Raw genomic sequence first — 20,862 nt, 5'->3', positions numbered from 1 at the left:
GTCACTTATGACCAAGGCAATTATACTTTTATATAAATGAAACAAATGTTTGAAATATTTTAATTTACAAATGTTATACATCACTTATCTTTCCAGTCAATGTCTGTCAAACATTACAAAGCATATTCATTTCCTGCCTTCACTTAAACCTCATTCCTCCTCCAAAACATCATTCTGCATGCATTGTTCCCGCAATTCCCATTTTTTCTGTGTAATTTGCTGCTACCTTTTTCTAAAGATCCTACTTCCAGTTATTTTATCTGTTAGTATATTCCCTACTTCTAGTACAGTTGGTTTAGAGTTTTGAATTTCCATTTTTTAGTAGTTGCTTTTTTTGGCAGCCAGCAGAACTAAACTCAGGAAGGCCATGCTATGTCTAAGCAATTCTGATTCTTTATCATAGCTCAAAAAATCATTTCCTTAGTTACACCAATTTGCTTACCTAGTATTTCTGTTAGACTAGTCTGCAGGGAATTTTTCAAGTCTGCCACCTCATTATATTCCTAAAAATAGGATTTTAGTTACCTATTTCTTCCCCATCTCACCTCCAACATTTGCAGTCTGCCTGAGGAAATTTTTCTTTGGAGTTCGCTTTGGGGGTATAAAAATACCTGTGCAAACACTTCCAAGCAAAGATCCTAAATCTTCTAGACTTTGTTGCATACTTGGGACCCATGTATGTACCTCTGTTGTTTCTTTGTGAATTGATTATAACTTTCTCTGATTGGTTCCTGTAGTTATCATGCAGTATTTTATATATCCTACTAATTATCTGTTTTTAATTTTCACTGCAGCTTATGTTGTACATTCTACTAAGAACTACCAGTCCTGGTTTTTACTTTGGATCCCCCTGTTTCTTTCTCTTTGCCTATACTCTGATATCAATCCTTGATAGGAAAGGCAAACTCTAGCCTGCAGTCCAAATAAGTTCTTGGCCTTGAAATGGATATCTTATGTTTATGTCTATTAATGCTAATATTTTTATACACAGCTAATTTAAAGTGATGCAGTAGTTTCATGTATGTATTTCACTTGATAGCTAAGAAGAGCAGCTTCAGCTTAACTTTGTTAAAGTTTGATCTAATGTTGTCAATCTTCATTTTATCGTCATATAGGTTTGGTTCTGAGCATCTGAACCAACTCAGCCAGTACTACAGCCCACAAGAACCAAAAAACTCTTGATCTTAAGTCTTACCCAGAATTCTCCTTTCCAAAATACTGCAGATTTCATTTGCCACTTCATGTGACAGACGCATTGCCAATAGCTCTCAAACTAAGTGATCTTTTTTTCTCTTATATTTTTGCTAAAGTTTTGTGTTTAGATTTTTTTCTCCTATCAATAATTACTGTTTTTCTCTTATAGCCTACCCTTTTTCCGATAGGTCCTTACCTTTCTGTGCTTCTCCTTAACACTTTGGTGGTTTCCTCTTTGAACACTTCCCTGGAGCATCCCCCTAAGGAAGTACCTGCGAAGAAAAATTGCAAAAGGAAGCACTTGGACTCCCCAGAGGAGTCCTTCACAGAAGATACCAAATTTGATAAAGGGGAAGGTTCCCCCAGGTCAACCCCTGATGATGTTTCTTTTGAGGACATCCTAGAGGTCCTAAAGCAGAGGGGTGGCTGGTCTTCCCTTCAACCTTCTTCAGAGGAGTCTGTATACCTGGATCTGTATACATGGAGGCTTTTCGTGCCCAACCTTCTACCTCTTAGATCTCTCTGCCCTCTGACAAGCTCATTAAACTGATTGTGCAGTGGGTGTGGAAGATGCCCAACTCCATAGAACTGATCCCCAAGAGACCTGACCAGACCCTTTCCACCCTCAAAGAAGAGCAACATTGATCCAAAGGCATACCTGTAGATGCCATGGTGAATAGCGGCAGCCACTAAGAAGGAACTTGCTGAGGAAAGTCCAACTATCCATCCTCCTAACAAGGAGTCTAGGACTATGGATAGGTTTGGGAAGGGAGTTTACGTTTCAACAACCTTTGCTTTTATACCCTTGAACTACATGGTGCACGTTACAAGGTTACAGAGGGATCTAGTCAAAGAGCTCTCTGATACCCTCTCAGGAGAAGTAGCAGAAGGGGTATGGGACAAAGTTGCTTCTCAGCTCGCCACCCTCGAACAAATTTCTAACTCGTCCATGAGACTGATTGCCCACGCAGCTGAAGGGACGACAACAGCTGTGGGTTCAGGCATAGCCATTAGAAGGCACTCCTGGATGCATTTGTGTGATTTTGTGGAGCCATTTAAAGCATCATTCATCAACGCTCCATTTGATGGATCTTCCCTATTTGACCCTACGGTAAAAGACACTCTGGCCAGATGTGAGAAAGATGGGAAGAGACTTTCTGCCGTAGGCATATGTTTCTCCACTCTTCAACGGCCCTAGTCTAGGAACCAGAGAAGTGGGAGACTATGGTTTAAGAAGTCCCAAGGGCCTTTTTAGGACTCAAGTGGCAAAGACTCTCCCTGGGCAGAGGGGAAAGTAATGGAAGACACCGCACTAGAGATAGAAGTGACCCACAGAACCAGGGGCCAGAGATTCCTTCTCTGATACTTCCTACCAGTACTCCTGAATGAAGGCCCAATTGCCATCCTCTGGAGGCAGTCGGTGGACTGTTATCCCTGCACCAGCCTGCCTGGAAGCTGATAACATTGGATGAATGGGTGCATGGAATCATATCCAGAGGTTACAATATCCCACTTTCTATAAGTCCAAATCCCCAAAAAAGACTCCCAAATGTTCCACCCAGGCACAGGGAAGCAGCAGTGGCAGAAATTCAAAAACTGCTTGATAAGAGTCATCCAAAAAGTCCCACCAGACCAAATAGGATCCAGTTTTTACTCAATGTTCTTCTTAGTGCCCAAAAAAACAGGGGACTGGAGAGACCCATTTTGGATCTTAGCCAGTTCAGTAAGGCAGTTCAGCAAAGCAAATTTCAGATGGTCTCTGTACAGTCTGTAAATCCATTCATGGAAAAAGATGATTGGATGTGCTCTATAGACCTCCAGGATGCGTGTTACCACATAAAAATGGGACAACTCACCAGGAGGTTCCAGCTTTTCCATCGGGGAAAGTAATTTCCATTTCAGAGCACTGCCCTTTGGAGTCATCTCAGCCCCAAGGGTGTTTGCCAAATGCATAGTGGTGGTAGCTTATCTCAGACTGCAAGGATTTTGAGTTTTTCCATACCTCGACAACTGGCTCCTCACCGCTATCACCAGGTGTCAGTTTGAACGGGCAAGAGATTACACTCTGCATCTCTAGGCATCACAATAAATTAAGAAAAGTGAAATATACAATCCTCACAGCAACTAGAATTCATCGGAGTTAGACACAGTTGCAGGTATTTCTTCACTCCCACTGGAAAGGCTACAAAGGATCAGATCTCAGGTCAGCCACATTATCCAGAGCAAAAGTATTTCAGCCAGATTAGTCCTAAAAGGATTAGGCTCGATGGCAGCCTCAATCACTCTAGCTCCCTTAGCAAGATATCACATGCAAATCTTAAAATGGTTGCTAGCCTCCCAGTGGTCTCTGATAGATCATCCAGTGTCTCACCACATTTTGATTACCAGTCGCAGCAAACAGGAACTTTCATGGTGGCTCCACTCCAACGAGATTCTTTCGGGCCGTCCATTCATCCTTCCACAACCCCAAGCCATAGTGACCATGGATGCTTACCAGATAAGGTGGGGGAGGGCTTTTTCTGGGAAGGACAGTCCAAGGCACATGATCCCAACTGGACGCCAACTTGCACATCAATATTCTAGAGATGAGGGCAGTGCTGTTGGCGTTGCAAGTATTTCAGGATGCCCTTCTGCTAGGAACAGTGGCAATTCAGACAGGCAACATGTTGGTAGTCTGGTATATCAACAAACAAGCGGAAACCAAATCTTAACCACTGTGTCGAGAAGTTTGGCAGTGGGTGATTTCTTCCAACCACTTTCTCACAGCAATGCACATTCCAGGGAGCTCCAATGTGATAGTGGATAAACTGAGCAGAACCATTCTCATGCCTCACAAGTGGTCTCTCAATTCTGTGGTGGCAAAAGAGATTTTTCATCACTAGGGCCAACCTTGCTGCAGTCTTTTTGCATCTTCCCTGAACAACAAGTGCAGCAGTTACTTTGCCCTAATCCCCCCCTCTGGGAGAGTCACCCAGAGACTCTGTTCTCCACAGTTGCCCCCCCCCCCGGTCTTCTCTATGCCTTTACCCCAACTCTTCTGATATCCCAGTTTCTAAAGAAAGTCAAGAGGTTGGAGAACTCAATTATCCTCATTGCCATTTTTTGGCCTCGACAAGTTTGGTTTCCTTTCCTTTGGCTTCATCTTCTTCAGAAACCATGGATGCTGGACCCAGATCCAGATCTGCTGTCTCATCTGGAGGGCATGGCTCATCCAATCCTCCATTATCTCAAGCTCACTACATGGCTTCTGCAATTCCCATGATTGCCAGGCATCCTTCCCTTTCCTCTCCTGTCCGCCATATCACCGGGGCCCCTCGCAAGCCTTCAGCTAGCAAACTGTATCAGAGTAAATGGGAAAAATTCACAAGTTGGGCTCTTCTGAATGAACTTGATCCTTATGTGACCCCTGTTCATAAAGTTTTGGATTTTTAGCTAACCGCTATCAATCTGGTTCCTGTACCTCAACAATTAGTCCATCTAGCTGCAATCCCTAACTTCCATATGGGGTTAGATAGATCATCCCTTATGTCGCACAAACTTTGTAAAGCCTTCTTAAAGGGAGTCCTAATGTTAAGACCTCCATTTAAAGAACACATTCCTCCCTGGGATCCAACACTAGTTCAGTCCCTTACTTTGCCTCTTTCGAACCATCAGCTACACATGACTTGAAGTTTCTGACTTTGAAAACTTTATTTTTAATGGCTATTACATCTGCCAGGAGATTATCTGAACTTCAGGCTTTGTCCTGCAAACTACACTACATGAACCGCAATGAAAGGAAAAGAAAACGCTGTAACCACAACTCGTAATATCCAAAAACAGCTGATGCCAGTCCGAAACCTCCACCAGAAAGCTCACAATAAGGCGCTGCTGTATGAACAGTATGAACAGTTTATTAACGTGAAACAAAGTAAAAAACACACGTTTTCATCGATTAAATACGACTTCATCAGATAAAGTCCCAGGATAGACTGCAGTTTAAATACTTCCCATACTGCCATGTGTAACACAATTATTCAATAATTTAATTAAATAATGTAATCAACAAATGAATTAAAAAATATATCATTTTTAAAACTCTATAAATACTAGGCATGAAAACCTATTGTAAAACTAATTACAATCCATTACTAATGGTCGTACATATACTACTGTTTCACACTATCAAGCTAAAAAGTACTTGGTGTTTTACATATATTAAATATACAATATAAAACATATATTAAAACATTAGTTTTAATATGCCATGGTTTCAATCAAAAAATGTTAAAAATTGTAAAAAGCTTAGTCTCTATAGGTAACAACTTCAATTTTAAATACGCTCTGCCTTAAGTTTAAGGTAGGGTGCAATTGAAATAAAATCATTGAGGCCTGGAAATTTGTTAGATTCTAAAAGAATCTGCCAAAAGGTCTCCCTGTGAGCTAGCTTAGCCTCCCAGGGTCCACCCCTGATATCTTTGGGAACAGTTTCCACCACAAAAAACAAAAACCTGGCCCCCTCACATTCAATGGAATGCTTGTACAATGCATTTTTACTATTGGATTTGGTTATGTCATATTGATGTTCATATATGCGGCGTTTTAGTTGTCTTTCGGTTTTACCGATATAAAACGCCTGGCACGACTGACATAAGGCCAAATAAACCACCCCAGTGGACAAACAGTTGGAATAACTAGAGGCTTTAATGTCCCTGTTCCTACTTTCTAAATATACATGATGGTCGTGGATTATGTATTTGCAGGATGAACAATGACCACATTTGTACGTTCCTTTCTTTGTACGAGAGGACTGTATGTTCCGTTAACTCCTCTTCTAAAAACTGTTTTCAGACTTTTGTCTTTAAACGAACTTAAGTCAGTAAATTCCTGAAACAATTGCCATTCCTTTTCTACTATTTTTCTAATATGTGTGGCATTAGTACTGAAATCAGTAATGAAGGCGAAATTACTGGAAAACAAACCAGCAATGTCCTTGGGGTAAGGTCCGTCGGTCTCCCCAGACCCCTTACCCAGGATAGGACTGAATCTAGTGTTACGTGCAGCCATTACCTCATCCTGAACAGATTGTACTAAACTTATAGGGTATCCCCTTTCTAGGAATAAGGATGTAAGTTTGTCGCATCGTCACTGAAATCCAAATCCTGTGATGTCATCCGGGAAATTCTGACAAACTGCCCCTTCATAATTCCTCTTTTTTGAAATCTAGGATGTGAACTCTGAAAATGGATGTAACTGTTCGAGAATGTGGGCTTTCTGTAAATATAGGATTTTACACCTTCGCCTTCTTTAGTAAGAGTCACATCTAAATAATTGACACTGTTGTGGGTTATTTGATGAGTAAATTTTAAAAAGGTCGTAGTTGTATTTATGTACTTGATAAAATTGTCAATACACTCCACTGGTCCATTCCAAAAAATACATATGTCGTCCAAGAACCTGCAGTAATAGTTCCAATATATAGAAAATTCACTGTTAACCACAAATTTCTTTTCCCATATGTACATGACAATATCAGCATAAGTGGGGGCACAATTTGCACCCATAGAAACTCCAGACGTCTGCTTAAAATATTCTCCGGAGAAGAAAACAAAATTGTTTTTTAATACCAAGCCAAGAAGTTCAGTGACCATATGTACATCATTGGGGGTAATATCAGGGCACTCCCATAGGGCCTCCTCTATCCACTCCAACCCAAGGTCAGTTGGAATAACCGAAAAAAGGTCAACCACATCTATGGTTAAAAATACGACCTCTTTTTCAAATAAATGGGTTTGGATATTATGTAAAAAAGCCCAGGAATCTTTAAGGATGTAGTCCTGTCTCCCCCATAATTCCTTCAATTTCCAATCTAAAAATTTGGAAATATTGTGTGTCTTGGACCCTTGAGCTGCTACAATAGGTCTTAAGGGCGGGTCAGTTGGATCTTTGTGTATCTTGGGCACCCCAAAAATTGTGGGTACCCTAGGATCTGTATTAAGATATGTAAAAATATCCATTTCTATAACATCCTGGTCTACCAGGTCTTTTATGGCCAAATCTATCTTGTGATATGATAAATTGATTTCATGTATAGAAGCAGATGTGTATTTATCATAATCGTGTAAAATATTGTACATTTTGGCCTGGTATAAATTTTGATCCATTAATACGGTTCCGCCGCCCTTGTCGGGTTCCATGACTCTCAAGAGTTGACCCTGACTCAACTCTTGTAATAGTTCACTTTCTTCCTGGTTTAGATTAGCTACATATTTATCCTTTCCCAGTTCTTTCCTGAATTGTAACTCAATTCTATGCTCCAAATTTCTGAGTTGTGGGTGGAGTGGGGGATTAAATGTACTAGATTTTCTCAAATGCAGGCTTGGGGTCCCTGGCGTAGCTCCCAATAAATTCTCTAGATTGAGTTTACGCATGAACAATTTCAGGTCCAAGATAGTGTGCACTAGGTTACTACGTCTGTTGGGAACAAATTTAAAGCCCTTGGTAAAAAGCTGGAAACAAACATCGGAGACTGGAAAGTCACTATAATTGTAGATGTGGTAGTTGTCCTTGGTATACATAGAATATTCCCCTATACTGGTAACAGTATAGTTACCTTTTTCTACCAATCATGTCTCCTGGTTTTCCTCCACACTCTTGTTGGCCCCCCTCCCCTCTGTTCCTGAGGAGATATGGCTAAAGGGTGATAGTTCCCTGTGGAGGGGTGTCCCTGTTTGTGTATCCGCTCTGACCTGCGGGGTAAAAAATCCTCCTCGTTGCCCACACCCTGTGGCTGTTCTTCAGAAAACACCTCTGCTTCATTCTCTTCCAAAACTAAGGGTTCAGGGTGATTCCTATTGGCATTGCGTTCAATAGGGTGGGCTTCAGTATGCCATCTATTGTGTGGGTGGTTAGGATACTGCCTGCCCTCCTGATATTCCTGAATATCCCTCCTTAATTTCTTGTACTTCGATTGAGTACTGTGTCACAATGTTGATCTACTCCCCTCCTAATATCATAGTACCTAGATTTGTCAACATCAAACAATAAGTCATCAGTAACACACTCGTTGTATTTAGAAATATCATTCTGCAATCTTAAAATTTCTTTAGTGTTTTTCTTTATAATTGCCTTGACAATTTCAAGGCCACATTGGTCAAAAGCAAAAATTAAGTCTTTGTGAAATTCACTACCAGGGCATACCTGGTTAGGATATTTATACTACTTAAAACTACACTACATATTTCATAAAGACAGGGTCTCCCTTAGGACTAATCTATCCTTTTTATCAATGGTAGTCTCAGAATCTAATATCACTAAGACACTTCAGCTGCTGGTCTTTCTCCCTAATTTTTCCAATAAAGGGGAATATTCCCTTCATGTATTAGATATTCACAGACAGCTACATTTTTATCTTCACAGAACAAAGGATTTCAGAAAATCTGACCAACTGTCTGTTGCTTTTTCCTCGCCAATTGAGGTTCATCCCATCCTATCTCTTTGCTTCCTATCCACACTTGGACTTTGATCCATTTTTTTCAGCGGAATATTGCCAACTCACTATTTACTCCAGTTTTACCCTTTAGTGCATATCCTATTGGGAGTATTTCCTCTGTCCAGTCAGGCAGGCATTTCATTGCTAAAACTCAAGAAGTTTGTGTGCCTAACTTTGTGTTCTGGTCCCTTTCTTTTCCTTTCCATGCTTCTATCGCCTCTTCTGACTTTAAATTCACTTCCTTTTCTAACTACATTCTTTTCCACTTAATAGGTAGAATCCTGATCAAGTATGGCAAACTTGTGTCACTTGATAATACTCTTTTAGATTGGGTAATCCAAGCCCTCCTTGTGGGATTGAGGCCATTAATCCTTCCCATTTTATCCTGCTCTTTATCCCCTCCCAGATAAATTCCCTCATTTCTTCTAATTGCATCCCTGACCATTCATCCAGCTGATACAAATCAATGGGCAGAGGCACAAAAACAAGTCTCATCCCTCATGGACATGAGGGCCATTCAACAAGTACCAGAGCAAGAGCAGGGACAAGGATTTTATTCAAGACTGTTCTTGGTACCCAGAAAGGACAAAGCCTGGAGACCAATACTGGACCTATCTGGGTATTATAAAAAATTCAAAATGTTGACTCTATAGCAGCTTCTGCCCATATTGGGCAAGAAGGCTTGGCTTGTGACTTTAGATCTAAAAGAGGTATAACTGCATGTCCCAATCAGACAAACATGCAGAAGATACCTCGGATTCAAAGCTGGCTCAATGCACTACCAATTCTCTGCACTGCCCTTTGGCTTATCTACTGCGCCCAGGGTCTTCACAAAGTGCCTGGCACCAGTAATTGCATTCTGCAGACCTAGAGGAATACAAATATATCCTTACTTGTATGACTGCCTCATTCAAGCAGAGAAGAAGGACATTCTACTACAGCATCTGGCATTTGTAAAGAGATTACTACTATGCCTAGGGTACACAGTCAACGAACAGAAATCAAAACTAGTACCCTCTCGAGAGATAATATTCCTGGGTGCAAGCTTAAATACAACTGCCCAGATGGCTTATCTCACGCCAGACAAACAAAGGCAACTGACTACCTATTTCAAACTGTTGGCAACAAAGGCCCAGTTATCTGCAAGAAAAATTCTGCAGGCTTTGGGCTTCATGGCATCCTGCATTCTACTAATTCCATATGCAAGACTGCATATGAGGAAACTTCAATGGTACCTAAAAAGTGTTTGGACTCAACATTGCCACAGCCTGGAAACAATACTTACTCTCATTCCCTGCCTGCAGCAGGAGTTTCAATGGTGGGCGAAGGCCTGTCACCAGAACAAGGGACAGCCATTCACTCTACCCCCAGCCACACAGTCATCAACAATGGATGCATCGGATTATGCCTGGGGAGCCCACATGACAGGAAAGTATATTCAAGGCACATGGTCCGCAAACCAAATGCATCTACATATCAATCAAAAAGAGATGCTAGCTGTTCAAATTGCCCTGACAGCCTTCAAGGACCTACTTCATCCAGGACAACTACTGATTAAAAACAGACAACACCACGGTCATGTGTTATATAAACAAGCAGGCAGGGAGGCACTCATTCTTACCCCCTTTGCAGACTAGCCATGACTTTGTGGGACACAGCATTGGCTTACCAAGTACATCTACAGGCACAATTCCTGCCAGGAAAGACAAATACTCTGGCAGACGAACTAAGCAGAAACCTCATGGATCCCCACGAGTGGAATTTGGATCCACAAGTCTTCAGCATGGTAACAAGGAAATGGGGATGCCCGGACATATATCTATTTGCCTCACCTCACAACTACCAACTAAAGAGATTCTGCACAAGGACTTATCACAGACAAGCATGGAAAGTGGATGCCCTATCTTTCAGCTGGAAAAACTTAACAGTATATGCCTTTCCTCCTCTGCCTCTCCTCCCCAAGGTACTCCTAAAGGTCAGGCAGGAGAAGCCAAAAATTATACTGATTGCCACACACTGGCCACGCCAGTACTGATATCCAATCCTAAGGAACTTGTCTCATTGCCCAGCCTGGACCTTACCTCAAGTGCCTCATCTACTATCCCAGCAGAACAATCAAATCCTGCACAGCCAACTCAAGATTTTAAATATGGCAGCATAGCGGATAATGTAGTCTTACAAAACACACCTCTCACTAAAGCGGTGATGGATGTTTTTCTGGAGGCCAAGTGGCCTAGTACTAGAAAATCCTATGCTGGAAAATGGAAGAGATTCTGTGCTTGGAACCAGGCACAAGGAATTGACACAGCTATATCAAATATTCTTCAGATTTTACAATACTTGACTGAGATGCCGGACAAAGGCCTATCCTTTTCATCTATAAAAATTCATGCCTCTGCCATTTCAGCTCATTACAATACAGAGCCACCAATATTTTCTCATCCTTTTCTCATCCATTATTAAGGCAGTAGCTCAGAGGGGCCAAAAATTTAAGGCCTCCAAGGAGATCACCAATACCTGCTTGGGACCTCAATTATGTCTTGGAAAAACTCACCCTGCCTCCTTCTGAGCCAGCCTCTACAGCTGATATAAAGTTTTTATCTTGGAAAACGGCTCTGCTCCTAGCAATGACTTCTGCAAGACGAGTCTCAGAGCTACAGGCACCCATGGCTGTGGAACCTTTTATCATTTTTTATCCAGACAGGGTTTCTCTGAGGACAAACCCGACATTTATGCGTAAGGTAGTGTCCAGTGTGGCCCTTACCCAAACTATTCATCTGCCTACCTTTTATCCAAACCCACAGAATAAGGGGGAGAGAATTCTGCATTCTTTGTAAGACTACATTATCCGCTATGCTGCCATATACACAGACAGCTACGTTTCTATTTGAACAGAACCAAAGCTTTCAGAAAGACAGAGCAATTACTAGTGGCATATGCTGCAGGATCACAAGGAAAGGCTATCTCAAAGCAGACTATTTCAAAGTGGATAGGCCACTGCATTCGTTTCTGCTATTCACAACATGGCAAGCCAGTACCTAAGGGCATTAGGCCACATTCAACCAGAGCAGCGGCCACTTCAGCAGCCTTCCTCAGAGGAGTACCAACCAAAGACATTTTAGAGGCGGCTACTTGGTGTTCAGTGCACACCTTCACAAAGCACTATCACTTGCCACTCTACTCTAAATCCAGGGCAGGCTTTGCCACTGCAGTTCTGCAGGGCCTAATAGCCGCTCCTAATGTTATTTAGCTCCAGCCTCCCAACCTTAGCTTTGGGATTCAACCCAATTGTAATGACTGCAACAGTGAAACACGAAGAACATAGTACAGTTGTGTACACTTACCATAAATGTAGATGTTCGAGTGTATTCACTGTTGCAGTCCAGGTTACCCACCCGCCATCCCCCATTTCTTTGCTGGAACTTATCTGTACTTCTCTATTCTATACAACCTATGTGGTGTATTTGCTTGTAGATGAAGGCAAAATATATACTTTGGTGCTTGCATGTTTTATTGACATATTTTTAGCCTACCCTTTTGGGGGCACCTGACATCTGGGGCAAGAAAAACTGAATAAAATGGTGTCGGCTGCATCTTTTATACCCCTGGCGCACTGATGTCAGGGAAGAGGCGACAGCAACCGACGCCGGACCTAAACTTTGGAATTCAGGCCGACTGAGGGTAGCCTGCCAGCAGGATAACCCAATTGTAATGACTGCAACAGTGAATACACTCGAACATCTACATTTATGGTAAGTGTACACAACTGTACTTTGTCTTGCCCCTTATGGCCATTAGTCCTCCAAAACAGCTTCGGCTTCCCAAAAGGTTTTACTGCCAGAGATAAACAAGGCATTTAAAATTGCAGGGCACAACAACATAAAATTGATATTTAAAGTTCTTCAGAGCTTTATATCTGGGATGAACTGATTTTATCATGAGCATTATCTATTTACACTCTGTTCTGATCCACTTTGAGGTTTACACATAGCTTACCTAACGTGACTAACACCATATCTTTCTATCTTCTTTCCTGCCAGAGGCAGTTACACTCTGTGAGCCCTCTTAATGTACAGTTTGTGTGCTGGCACCTCAGGTCATTTGCTAATAATTTCTCTCATGAAATGCGGGCAGTTAACTTCTGCCTTTTCTGTTACTGCCATGAAGCATAAGTTCTTACATCATGGTCTGTCTTTCATTTCTTTCAGTTTTATCTTAATTTCCTTCTTTGTGGGGTCTTATAGTTTGTACATTTGACATGCATCTCCTGTGTGGTTTTCTGCAGCTCATTAATATCATAGGAGTGTTGAGTCAGCACTAGCTCCATTCCTTGAATTTTTGCATTAGTAGATCTAATGTTGTGTTCAGTCATGCTAATAATTTAAACAGTTATTTGTAGATTGAAGTGATTTTCTCTTACCTATTTGGTTCAGACATTGGTGCTGATTAGGGAGAACTTGCCATGCTGTCTGGGTGGCCCATTGTTGCAGAGAGATTTACAGTCTTTTTTTCAACTAATACCCTAAAGTCTTTTTGTTATTTATTTTGCATGTAGTGGTGATAAGAATCTTCCAGTCACCATTTGATCAGTTATAGCTTAGAATAAACTGAAGGTCTGCAGGTAGGCACTTTAATCATGGGGGAAGATGAACTAACCTAATAAATTTTCTGCCGCCACACTCGGAAGTCTGTCTGAAGTTAAGATGAGAGGTTTACATTCTGCTAAATTTTGGTAAGTACTGAATAGCGTTGTGGCTGTTTTTTGTTAACAGTGGTATGTGGAAGCCAAATGTAAATAGTGATGTGCGATTGCGATTGCGATAGCCAAAAGCAAACTAACAGTGATATGTAGTAGTAAAAAAAAAAAAAACAGTATGCACAAAGTACAGCAGCATGCCTTGACTAAGCACAAGGAAAAACATCACGAGGGAAGGAATAAACGATGTTTAGAGGCTGTGGCAGTAACGAGGGTAGGTCACAAACAGTGCCCCCCCCCCCCATGCAGGTCAGCGAGGATACCACAGCAAGAACATTCATCAAATCAAGCAAGGGAGGTCAATTCAATGACCAGTACACACGGAAGATGGGGCAGAAAACATATTACAGGAGGAGCACCATGATGTAACCATTGATGCATTTGAGGAAGGGGGGTTCCCCTTCACTCCTGTTAATCTTGGATCTACAGATTTTATGTTCTGACTTAGTCTTCAGGCTTCTGTCCTAATTTTTTTTTAAGGGAGATTTTTTTTATGTCAAACTAACAGTGATATCATTGTCCATGAATGTCATGGTTATAAAACTTTTAACTGTAGTAATATTGATATTGTTTTGTTTTTTCATCTTTTCTGCAGAGGGTTTACCTTTGTGCTAAAACAGAGACTTGATTTAGGTGATACCTGCTTGGATTTAAAAATGCTTGCTAGAAAGCTGAACTGGAAGGTATTATTTAGTGAGGTATCTAATGAGGTTAGGCTACCCTATGAATGTGCCTGCCCTAGCACTTTTAACCCTCCTTTATACCATTTACTGCATTTGTTCGAAAAGTTTTGTGAAAATGATATTAGAAGAATGTTTCAACAATGAAGAAAGTATGTTAATTATAATTTGATCGTAGGTGACAAAACAGTTAATGGATGAACTGATTGAGAACAAAACAGTTAGGCTAATGAAACCAGATTGGGGGGAGGGATGGTATGTTTATAATGAATACTGTAGAATATTCAGCAAGATGTAAGAGTTATTAAATTCCCAGTATGAAAGGTTATCGAGGAATGAAATAAACTTAGCATATTACAAAACTGATGTTAACTTTAAAGATTTGCTTGATCAAGGTTGTTTAGAACTGAAGTTGTATAATTTTTTAAGGGTTGAATATCCAGTTATAAATAGTATATATGGCATCCTTAGGTGCACAAGTGTACCATTAATGCACCTCTGTGCCATATAGTGGCTACAGCAGGTTCCAAAACCCACCTGCTGGCATTGTATGTGGATAGTAAGTTGAAAAATGTTTTCAACAAGTACTCTTATGTCCTGAGACTTACGGGACTTTTTAGGGCATATTTGACAGGAATTTTATAGTGTAGAGTTTATTCTTGTCACTGTCAATGTGGTGGATTTATCTCCTGTATCCCACACCAAATGGGTATCGCTTGGTTTAGGGATATTTTTTATCCTGTGATTTTCTTTGTCATCAATGAAATGAATATGTTGGGAGGATTTTATGGAAATCATTTTTCATAATAATTATATATTTTTTTATATGGAGAATACATTAAACAACTAACAGGAGTGGTGATCGGAGCATCTTGTGCCCTTTTATATGCCAGTTTGGTGTTATAGTACTGCGACATAATTTTGTTTTCAAATCTAAATACATGGGAACGCTGTTTTTTTGCATTTTTGGATGATACAACAACATTTAAATGAATTTAAGGAGTTTTTAAATAATACAACTGAATTTTTAAGATGTACTTATAATTGGTCTGATACTAGCATAAATTATTTGGATGTAGTACTTATTAAAGATAATTCATGTCAGAAATTTGTATCTAAATATGTCCTTCCACTTCACTGTTACAGTATTCATAACATTAGGGATCCCCTGTCTGAAGTCCAGCCAATTTACCAAAGCCTAAGGGTACTTTCAGGCACGCCGTACATTACATGTATGCTTCTTGTGTAGTATAGGGCATAAAGGTGATGTCCGGATGTAACATCTTCAGAACTTCTTTGCAGCCAGTCTGAACACCATCTCTTGATTGTAGTTCTGAACTCCTACATTCCGTTGCTGGTTTCACCGAACCATTGCAGATAAGTGCTCCATTGGGGTTCCTTTTTACGTGCCTTTTATTTTTGTTGCTTATGAGGATTCATGTCATCCAAGAAGGGTAAATGCCAGTGTGGGAGACAGATTTCCCATAAAGACCACCACAAACAGTGTCTGTTTTGCCTTGGCGCTCACACAACCATATATCCTGTTCCATATGTCAGACTTTTGTACCTAAAACTTTGCATAGTAGACTTTCTTCTTTGACACTGTATTTTGAGAATCAGCATCTTAAACTTTTCATGAAAAGCACAATGGAGGGAACTTCCTGCCTCAAGGGACAGCCATCAGGGAAGAAGGTCAAGAAGTCTAGGCTGAAAACTTCCACTGTTCAGCTTCTGCTGGATGTCTATCCCAAGGTGAGTGAATGCCTGAGGATTGACCAGCTTTGTTGTTGGATTCCTCTGCCGCAACTTGATTGGAGGCTGGCGGGGATCCGGTTTTAAGCATGCCCAAGGAGGTTGTGCAGATGGCTGTTTCAGATGTTCAGGGGGAGCCACTGTTGATCATTTCCAAGGGGCCTAGGGTGTCCCTAATATTATAGTCAGAGGATAAGTCCCTACTACCATTATTGAATACAGTCCTGGGTCAGATCCTTCTAAATTTTATAAAGCAGATGTCCCATTAAAGAGAAATAAAAAAATAACCATATTTCTCCTGCCCCTGAGGATCCACAGAGTGAGTAGCAGGCCTTCACTCGGGGTTTGTTTAATGCTTTGATGTTATTGAAACCTCCTGTCCTTGGTGTTCTACCCCCCCCCCTTTAAAGACCCATGGAACAGGATTCCTCTGAGGAGAAGTTGGATTCGGATGAGGAATCTCTTGCTTACTCTTCCCAGACTCTTTCTCCTTGGGGCTGTAGGACAGAGGAAGAAGAATCTACCAGCACTAACTCTCCCTTTGAAGAGATTTCTTTTGAGGACACAATCTCCAGGATGATGGAGCTCTTTAAGTGGGATTATGAGTTGCTGAAGATGGAATCTCCTAAACCTTCTGCTGTTTCCCCTGTTTTGGATGCTTTGTTGGAGGTGTTTTTCAGTGCTTCTAAAGCTCCAAATTTTCAGTCCAGTCTCCCAAGAAACCTGAAAGGTTTTATAGGTTGCCTGATGACTGTAAATTTTTGTACAAGTGTCCTGCTGCTGACCCCTCAGTGGTGTGTCTAGCCTTCTCAGTTGCTTCCTTCACCCAAATTACTGCCCTCTGATAAAGATAGCAGAACCATGGAAAGGCTAGGTAAGAAGTTTTTACACCTGTTATACTGGCTGTTAGGGCTGTTAATCATCAGACCCATTGTGTGTTTGCTGTTGTATACCAGGCTTGTCAGGATATGTCTGATCTTCCAGACTCTGTGAATAAAACTTCTGCTGTTTCCCTGGTGGAGACTTCCTCCCAGGTGGCTCATCATTCCATCAAGTGTAATTATGATGCAGCGGATGCTTTTTCTAGGGCTGCTGCTTTTGGGTTAGTGATGAGGAGGTATCTTTGGCTTCAGCTTCAAACCTTGCCTGGTATCAAGGCTACATTGATGGATGCCCCTAGTGATAATAAACACTTGTTTGGTGAAGCTGCTGCTGATTTGTTTGTCCCTTCAGGGTAAATGAAAGGCTTTACAGGAACTCAAACATGTTTCTCCTGTTCCTAAATTTCAGAGAAACTACCCCAATAAGCCAGCCTTTGCTCACAGGCACTCTTGCCCTCCTCCTAAGGGCAAAAAGGGTGGCAAGCAGGCTCCTCCTGCTAAGGCTATTCAGACTTCAGTGCCTCAGCAGTCTTCCTTTCCAGATAAACCAGGTGCTGTCTGTCTATCCTATTCTTCCCAGCCACTTTCCACTTTCTTTTCCTGTTTGGCTGCATATTACTCAGGATTCCTGGGTCCTTTCCATTATTCACCAGGGATATTTATGGTGTGGAAATCCCTTCCACCTTTTATAGGTTTTCCTCAGCACCCTCGGGAATAACTCTCCTTTTTCCCCAGAGGTGTTTCTGGATGTTTTCACTCAGGGTACTATTCAAAAGGTGCATGTGTCCCAAAGGGGGAGGGGGTTTTACTCCAGGCTGTTTCTAGTATCCAGAAAGGAGAGTACTTGGAGGCCAATTCTAGACCTCTCTTATATAAGCACTTTTCTGAAGGTGCCCAATTTTCAGATGTTTCCCTACAGACTTTGTTTCCTCTTTAGCTTCCTCAGGCTTATATGGTGTCTCTGGATCTCAAGAATGCTCATCTCCATATCCATCCCCTTTTCAGGAAGTTTTTTCTTTCCTCTGTTGCTTCTTGGCATTTTCAGTTCTCTACTTTGCTCTTTGGCCTTTCTCTTGCCCCAGAGGTATTCACCAAATGCCTTGCTCCAGTGATTGCTTTCTGCAGGATTCCCTACTTGGACGACCTGTTGTTTCAGGCATGCTCTTCGGAGATCCTGTTGTAAAATCTACATTTTGTCATTTCTCTTTTTCTGTGCCTAGGATTTACAGTAAACTTCAAAAAGTCTTCTCTGACTCCTTCTCAGGACCATGTTTTTCTGGGTTGCAGGGTTCAGATAGTGCCTCTGCTGGCATCTCTGCCTCCTCCAAGGCCTTGTCCATCATCTCATTCTTTCACACTCTTCTTCCTCTGGCTTTTATTACAGCCAAGAAGTTTCTGAGAGTTTTCGGTTTCATGGCATCCACCATCCCTATGGCCAAACTTCACATGAGGAAGTTTCAGTGGTTCTTGAAGTCAGTTTAGCTTCAACATGCTTATCCCTCTAGAATTTGTAGTTCCTGTTCTACTTTTGTCTCAAGAAGGAACTCCACTGGTGGATCCAGTAGTTGTCCCTAAATGCAGGCCCCCCTTTTCATCCCCTCTTCACTTTCATGAGCTATTCACAGATGATTAAAACATGAGGTGGGGAGCAGCTTCTGGCTCCTTAAAGGTGCAGGGGGTGTAGTCTTCTGTTCAACAGAAGGCGCACATCAGTGTCAAAGAGATGAGAGCCCTTCTGCTGGGACTGCAAGTTTTTCATCCTTTCTCCCTGGAACCTCTCAGGGTGTTTACAGACAACACCACAGTGATGTGATATGTAAACAAACGAGGGGAACATGATCTTATCTTCTTTGCTGGTTAGCACTCCTGATATGGAATCTTACTGTCAGGTATCAAGTGACTCTTCAGGCAGTTTACATTCCCTCAGGTCAAAACATTGTGGCAGGCACACTGAGCAGGTCCTTAACTCAATCTCCTGAATGGTTGCTTCTCAGGGATGTGTTTCTGGACATTGTCCACCAGTGGGATACTCCTCGAATAGATCTATTTGCCTACCCTCTGAGCAGACAACCTCCTCTGTTTTGAGCCAGAATTCCAGGTCCTCTGGTGTGGAAGGTGGACACCTCTCTTTTTCTGGAAAGGGATCTTTCTTTATGTTTTCTCTCCCCTTCCCCTCATTCCAAAAGTCCTGTTCATCCCCAAAATCTTGTTAGTGACTCCCTTTTGGCAGAGACAGCATTGGTTCCCTCTTCTTCTGCATTTAGCCAAGGGCAGTATCACAAGTTACCTCACAGGGTGGACCTACTTACACAAGACAAGGGATCTCTCATCCATCCCCACCTATCCACTGACACGTGGGTGATGGGATTTTGATTCCACATTGACATATTTTTTTTCTGAAGATGTGCTTAGGGTCGAGCAGGAGGCCAGGAAACCCAATACTAGGAAATTCTACTTATCCAAATGGAAGTGGTTTTCTGTTTCATGTCTTTTTTGTAACCTGCATCCACTTTCTGTGGATGTTCCTTTGGTTGTGTGTGTGAATTGCTCAATACTCTGTTGGCTTATTGTTCTGTTATGGCCCACTTATCAGCTATCTGTGCTTGTCTGCCTTTATCTCCTCTTGTAGCTTCAAAATTTGAAGCTAAATAATTTCTTAAAGGTGTCCATATTAGGCCTCCCAGGAAGCCTGTTACTCCTCCCGGGATCTTAATTTTGTTTTGAAGAAAAAGACTCTGGCTCCTTTTCAGCAAGCAGCTTCAGCTTCCTTGCAACATTGCTGTTGTAAGACTGTTCTTTTGTACACCCTTACCTTTGCCAGACAGCTGTCTGAGCTTCAAGCTGTTATGGTTTGTCCTGCATTTTTGGTGTTTCATAAGGACAGGGTGTCCTTGCATATTAATCCTTCTAGTATGCCCAAGGTAGTGAATGAGTTGTCCCTTAATCAGTGTTCATTTGCCCACTTTTTTTCCCTTCTCCACAATCTGCTAGTGAGAAGGTACTGCACACATTGGATGTGCATAGACAACTCGTATTGTATTTGGATAAGACTATTAGGAATCACCTCTTTGTTTCCTTTCATCCCAGGTCCTTGGGATTAGCTGTATCTAAGCAGGCTGTTTCTTCTTGGATCTCAAAAGCTATTTATTTTTATTATTTTCATGGTAAGAGCCTTCCTTATTCTGTAAAGGTTCATTCTGCTACAGCTGTGGCTTCTTTTGGTCCTTTTTTCAAGAGTTTGGATACTAACTCTATTATTGAGGCAGGTACCTGGACTTCAGTGCATACTTTTACCAAGCACAAGTTGGATAGAATTTCCAGAGCTAGAGCTGGTTTTGCTAGGGCTGTCCTTCGTGGCTTCCAGAGAGCTCTGCTGGTCCTTCCTCCTCCCAAGTTTCTTCCTGAGCTTTGGAACTCTCCATAATGTTATAAATACTGTAACAGTGAAAAGAAAGGACATAGTACAGTTGTTTAAAATCTTAACCTAACAGTAGATGTCCTTCTCTTCACTGTTGCAGTATTCACTCCCTCCCTCCTCCCCCTGGTCCATTTCTCTTGTGAGTATACTGCTTACCTCTTGGTTCTCTTTGGACTGGCATTCCTATTGGGGCTTTCAGTTCTGATGATGGTATGTCCGCATGTCACCTTTATGCCGCTATGTGTGGAGCATGGTGTGACATATGGCATACCTTAAAGCAACCTTAGGCTTTGATATACTGTCTGGATGTCAGGCTGCCCTAGCCAGGGGATCCCAAATGTTATGAATACTGCAACAGTGAAGAGAAGGACATCTACCGTTATGTTAAGGTATTTCACAACTGTACTTTCTTTTCTGTTTGTTTACAAACACAGATTTATCTATATCTACATATAGATATAGGCATATATGCATGTATATCGGTAGTTCTGCATTGCATCACTTAGCATTTAGCATTGTTATTTATACACAACAGTATGTGTACACATAAACAAGCAATATCTGTCTTCAGAAGCATTTCTTTTAACAGATATGTTTATTTCAAGTCATACCGTTGCCTTAACTATAGATAAATATTTGCATGTACATGTATTTATTCTTGCATATATCTAAGTGTACGCAGTATTTATCTAGTTTGTTTTTTAAACCTA

The 20,862-nt window shown here is 41.4% G+C and overlaps 1 protein-coding gene across 4 annotated transcripts in view; it reads left to right on the top strand.

The window, feature by feature from the left end:
- The window catches only part of TBC1D24 (TBC1 domain family member 24), a 526,383-nt gene that overhangs the window by 433,047 nt on the left and 72,474 nt on the right, over positions 1-20,862 (top strand). The window lies entirely within an intron of this gene.

This window comes from Protopterus annectens, chromosome 12.part0, assembly GCF_019279795.1.
Source record: "Protopterus annectens isolate FY-2018-M chromosome 12.part0, PAN1.0, whole genome shotgun sequence".
Lineage (NCBI taxonomy): Eukaryota > Metazoa > Chordata > Ceratodontiformes > Protopteridae > Protopterus > Protopterus annectens.
Note: the sequence above shows the minus strand (reverse complement) of the source record. Positions and strands in the feature narration are given on the sequence as shown.